Source organism: Amia ocellicauda, chromosome 6, assembly GCF_036373705.1.
Source record: "Amia ocellicauda isolate fAmiCal2 chromosome 6, fAmiCal2.hap1, whole genome shotgun sequence".
Lineage (NCBI taxonomy): Eukaryota > Metazoa > Chordata > Actinopteri > Amiiformes > Amiidae > Amia > Amia ocellicauda.
The window spans coordinates 6165673-6172027 of record NC_089855.1 but is presented as its reverse complement, the minus strand read 5'-3'; positions in this window follow the sequence as shown (position 1 = coordinate 6172027).

Sequence of the window (6355 nt, the reverse complement as noted above, 5' to 3'; positions counted from 1 at the left end):
GGAAGATCTCGGCTCTTTGTTGTTTTCCAACTTTTCTGTTTTTGTACAGAATGCAAAGCGAGGCAAGATTACAAACTTATTCCCCCCTCACAGCTGGCCTTCTGGTCTTTGAATCCGTCCGTGTGCTGCGGTGCAAATTAAACTAAACAATGGAGGGGTGCAATACCTGTAAACAACATGGACATGCATTTAAGATTTAACATACCCTTCCCCTTAAAACAAAACTAGTCTGTAATGACCCAACATTTCTGTGACCAAAATCAAGGCTCTCGATGGTAAGAAATCTCCCTCCATTCTCCCCAACTGTGTTCTACACGTTTTCTTCCCTAAAATGTCTCTTTAAAAAACTCAAATCACTCAACGGAACCAATTAGCAAAGATGTGTTGATGTCTTGTTGGGTAAAAGTAGGCGGAGAAGGTAATAGAATTCTTGGGAAAGAGATTTAACAATCTTATAACAGGAAGGAAGCAGTCATACATAGCACATTAAAACCTAATTGGTATTTGGGATTGACTTATTGGAACATTAAAAATGAATGGATTTGCGAACAGACTTATGGCGATGCCCCTATAATGAGGGAGTTATGGCTCGTCTTTAATTGCCTGCGGTTATTATGAACCTATGACACATGAGCCTGGATGTTAAGACGCACATACATAGGGCACGATGAGTGATCGCCATCCATCAGACTACCAAGCAGCCCCTCGTCAATTAATTAATTATAGCTTTTACATCTAGGCTTTTAGAACACAGAGGAGGATGTTCAAGTTTACGACAGAGACGCAAATACATAAATCAAGTGTACAAGACTGCCATAAAGGATAGAGTTGGTTATAGTGACATTTCACAGTTCAGAAGGACGAATAACCCTGTGGCCGATGAAGCATAAAAACAAATAGATAATTAAAATATGAAGAAAGAACAAATATTCACTTCTGTGCCTTTAAATCAGATGGTACTTAAATTCCTACTGTTTGCAGAGACTCCTCAGAAGTGCAGTGCTTCGCTTGAGGAGTATATTCTGAATGTATGAGGTACTTTATGTTCAGAGCAACTGTAACAGGACAACACATGATGGAGAATAAAAGACTCTCAGAATGGGATGAGTCGTGGAGGTGGGGGGTTAAACTTCAATGGTCTGGCACACCGAAGAAAAACTGCTGAATTAAATATTTTTTGTGACTCATGTGGTTGCTTTTTTAATGTGTAGACCCCAGGAGATGCCTGGCTTTTATTGCAAGGCCTGTGATGGAAGTATCGCCCGGAGGAAATTAATGACACGTTGAAATACTTGTGTAAAAAGCAATGAGATCCGCGCTGTTCTTCAGAAACAGGGCCCCCGCTGTGCGGCTTCTCAGAGCGCACCTCAGATTGAATCTCAGAGAATGCATTATAATGAAGAAAGAGATTAAAAATGTGGAGTGGATATATTTGTATTATGTTATACCCTGCTGAAGCTACAGACGTTTTTGTATTTCTCTTCTTACGAAGCATGATTTTCATTTGAGAGCATATTGACAATTCTAATATTTGTTTTTATTTATTTAAATGTGGCGTATCTTTACAGTAGAGTGAATTAATAAGTGTCTTGATAAGCGGATTTACATCGTATGGCTTGTTAAACTTTTTCATAAAAGATCTGAGACAATACATATTTAATTAGTTTACAATACTTCACCACCTGCTTTTGTTAATACACAGAAGGGTGACAAATTAAAGGAAAAACCTGAATAAATGAGTGGAGGAACATAACAAATGCAGATTTCTCCAAACAGGTGTACTGCATGACACAATTAACATCCTATCATGCTCTATGGCATGTATACAAATGCTGAGCAGTCCAGTTGACCTCGATTTTGGATCAAGATGGCAAGAGGAAAGGATCTAAGTGACTGTGAAAGAGGGGTCATTATTGTGGCACGATTGGCAGGAGCTTCAGTCACACAGACGCTCAACTGGCTCGTGTTCTGGACAAGTGGGCGAGTGCATGTGTGGGACACCAAGAGAGCGGGACAGGCCTGACTGCTGGACCCCTACAGTGAGGGGGTCCGGAGGCTCTGTTATGCTGTGGGGGGCATTTTCCTGGCATGGTTTGGGTCCACTTGTCCCCTTAGAGGGAAGGGTCCCTGCAAATCATGACACAGTTATTCTGAATGATCACCTTTATCCTATGGTGACACATTTCTATCCTGATGGGAGTGGTCTCCTCCAGGATGACAATGCCCCCATCCACATGGTGTGATGAGTATGAAAATGATGTGACTCATATGCTATGGCCTTCGCAGTCACCAGATCTCAACACAATTGAACACCTATGGGAGATTGTGGACCGACGTGTTAGACAGCGCTCTCCACCACCATCATCAAAACCCCAAATGAGGGAATATCTTTTGGAAGAATGGTGTCCATCCCTCCAGTAGAGTCCAGAGACTCTAGAATCTGTGCCAAGAGCATTGAAGCTGTTCTGGGGCTCATGGTGCCCAACACCTTACTGACGCACTTTATGTTGTTTTTTCCTTTAATTTGTCATCCGTCTGTATATGTATATACACTCACCTAAAGGATTATTAGGAACACCTGTTCAATTTCTCATTAATGCAATTATCTAACCAACCAATCACATGGCAGTTGCTTCAATGCATTTAGGGGTGTGGTCCTGGTCAAGACAATCTCCTGAACTCCAAACTGAATGTCTGAATGGGAAAGAAAGGTGATTTAAGCAATTTTGAGCGTGGCATGGTTGTTGGTGCCAGACGGGCCGGTCTGAGTATTTCACGATCTGCTCAGTTACTGGGATTTTCACGCACAACCATTTCTAGGGTTTACAAAGAATGGTGTGAAAAGGGAAAAACATCCAGTATGCGGCAGTCCTGTGGGCGAAAATGCCTTGTTGATGCTAGAGTTCAGAGGAGAATGGGCCGACTGATTCAAGCTGATAGAAGAGCAACTTTGACTGAAATAACCACTCGTTACAACCGAGGTATGCAGCAAAGCATTTGTGAAGCCACAACACGTACAACCTTGAGGCGGATGGGCTACAACAGCAGAAGACCCCACCAGGTACCACTCATCTCCACTACAAATAGGAAAAAGAGGCTACAATTTGCACAAGCTCACCAAAATTGGACAGTTGAAGACTGGAAAAATGTTGCCTGGTCTGATGAGTCTCGATTTCTGTTGAGACATTCAGATGGTAGAGTCAGAATTTGGCGTAAACAGAATGAGAACATGGATCCATCATGCCTTGTTACCACTGTGCAGGCTGCTGGTGGTGGTGTAATGGTGTGGGGGATGTTTTCTTGGCACACTTTAGGCCCCTTAGTGCCAATTGTGCATCGTTTAAATGCCACGGCCTACCTGAGCATTGTTTCTGACCATGTCCATCCCTTTATGACCACCATGTACCCATCCTCTGATGGCTACTTCCAGCAGGATAATGCACCATGTCACAAAGGTCGAATCATTTCAAATTGGTTTCTTGAACATGACAATGAGTTCACTGTACTAAACTGGCCCCCACAGTCACCAGATCTCAACCCAATAGAGCATCTTTGGGATGTGGTGGAACGGGAGCTTCGTGCCCTGGATGTGCATCCCACAAATCTCCATCAACTGCAAGATGCTATCCTATCAATATGGGCCAACATTTCTAAAGAATGCTTTCAGCACCTTGTTGAATCAATGCCATGTAGAATTAAGGCAGTTCTGAAGGCGAAAGGGGGTCAAACACAGTATTAGTATGGTGTTCCTAATAATCCTTTAGGTGAGTGTATATAGATGATAGATAGATTCTTCAAGGTAAGTGATAATTATTTTCCCACTACATTTTGTAAATTCTTTCAGCTATGGTGTTACAGGCATTCAAGTATAACAGAGGCACCATTTGTCAACATGGATAGCTCCTGACAAACACTGGTTCATTGTGAACACACCACAATGAAAATATGAGTCCGTGAATAAATATGTGTTGACGTTAAACAGTGTGCGCTGTCATGTCTGCAGAGCATTTGTGATTCTGAATTCAACCTACATGTTTTTATTCATAAGTATGACAAAAGAGATCACATTAAAAACATTGTAAAGACTGAAATTTCCAGTGAATTGTGATTGTAGTCTTTCCTACACGGTCACTGAGAACTGAACAAGGCCAAGGTCAAAACCTTTTAATTTACTTTTTTTACAGATTTTGCTTTTGTTTGTTTGAATTGTGCATTTCATGTATGTTCAACAGTCACACAACATTAGAGATGAAATGCTGCTTTTTGAAACAATGATGAAGTAACACATTATAATGTTACAAACCACGACGTGTCGTCTTCTGTTATTGTATCTTTCAAAACCGTTGTTTTGCATGGAATTACAATTTTCTTCCTCAACAGGTGTCAAGGCAGGAATACATTGTCACATTCACTTGACTGAAAGACAGGTTTTTTACTACCCTACTGAAAAATGTAATGAACTGTTTAACTTCCGCACACAGCTGTGAACCAATATCAAGTAATGCAACACCTCACTCATCCTAGGAGGCTGTTAACGTTTCAGGTCCCACAGAAAATCCCAAACAGATTTTCTCTCTAAATATTTTATATGTAGATATTAGCTTCCAGGAGACACGCATTGCACACTGATGCACAGAAAGAGAACGGATCGATACGTTCTTCATGTGACCCACTTGCACTTTCCAAAGGTCAATCAGACAGTATGAACATGTTACACAATTCCCAAGACATTGATGTATTCTGTCCCAGTAGCACTTTGATCTTGAGAAGATAGACGTGTTCTGGCTGCATCGCACACCCATCTCTCACAAGTGTCTGTCTGTTACAATTGTCCTCGATGCAGCACTTTAAACATAAGAAACGTATTAATTGCATTATGTCTGAAATGGATGTGTAAGGAAACACAAATTCTGTCACTATATTTAACAGATAATGAATTTACATCAAATTACAGCCCTGTTTTGTTTGGGTGACAAACATTAGTCAAAGTAACCCGTCTTATAAAGACACCCAACACTACATACAAGTTTAATACAGAGGATTGAAACACACACATATACAGTATCTTTACATAATGGTGCCAGAGCACTACAGCTATTTGACATTGCTATTGATTCAAATGATTAAAATACACAGACAGTAGTGAGTCTTTTGTTTGGGTAATATTTACCGTTGCAAAGGAGTGCACCCTGGGCATGTCTGATATAACACACTTTTACTTTCCTCCCTATGATGGAGGGATTGCTATTTCTGTGTGGAATGGAGTAACGTTGATATGGGCATGCATTACCCAGTTCTCCTCCTGCGGCTGTAAATCCCAGCGAAACATCCCCTCGCCTTCACTTGGCAATGCAGCAGGCGAGGGGATGAAAGTAAAGTGCTATGAAAATGGATTCCCGAGGCTTACTTTCATGGTGAAGAGGCGCAACACAAAAGCTTACTGTAAGCCAACTCCTTACAGGGATCCAACGCATCCCCAGTGTAGAAGGTGTCAGATTGTGTTCTGTCATCGGCTGCCTTACTGCATCCTCGGCCTGTGATCAAGAGGTTGCATGACACACAAACACACACATAGTCTTCAAATGTGTGTTAAAGCTGGTTTGAAATCAGAGCCAATGCACACTGCAAACTGAATACTGTAAGTCCCCGAATCTCCATATCCTTAAAGAATGGTCTGATTCTCTGTTGCTCCTCAACACGCAATCCCATCGACAACCCGATGTTGTGCGTCTATAATGTGTACATGTTGCCCTCTTGTGGGGTTTGATTTTACAGTTCTGTCAGTCTCAGATATTTCCCAGGGAAATGGTTTCCACGCCAGATAAATCTACCAGTGCCACCGTATGGCGATAAGGGGAAGTTGAACTAAGGTGTGGACTGTCTCCAACTTTTTTTTTTTAAGGCTTTGCCCTTATTTATGAATTTGCCTTTATAGACCGCTGTTGTTTAAATGTGTAAAATATCGGACTGCTATGCAACACCACAAGATTGGTACGTTGCTCATATTTTATTTAATTGAAATGTTTTCTAAGTGGATTGAAATTAATGCATGTATAGAAGATAACTATGCAAACCAAGTCAGACTCTGTAGGTAACTAGTTTATAACAATAGCATTAACTCACAAACCTAATATTTGTATTTTAAAAGGAGCTGGTACAATTAACTAATTAAAAGTACATAAAAAAAATCCCGCCCAAAGAACTGAAGCCATGGAAGGCTGCACACTATTTGAGCACAATATCCTGATGGAGCAATGATCGGAAATGTTTAACTGGAATAGAAATGCATTCATGTGAGGTGAGCGCCCAAAACAGTGAAGAAAAGAAAAGGGCAGATCTGCAGCTACACTTCACC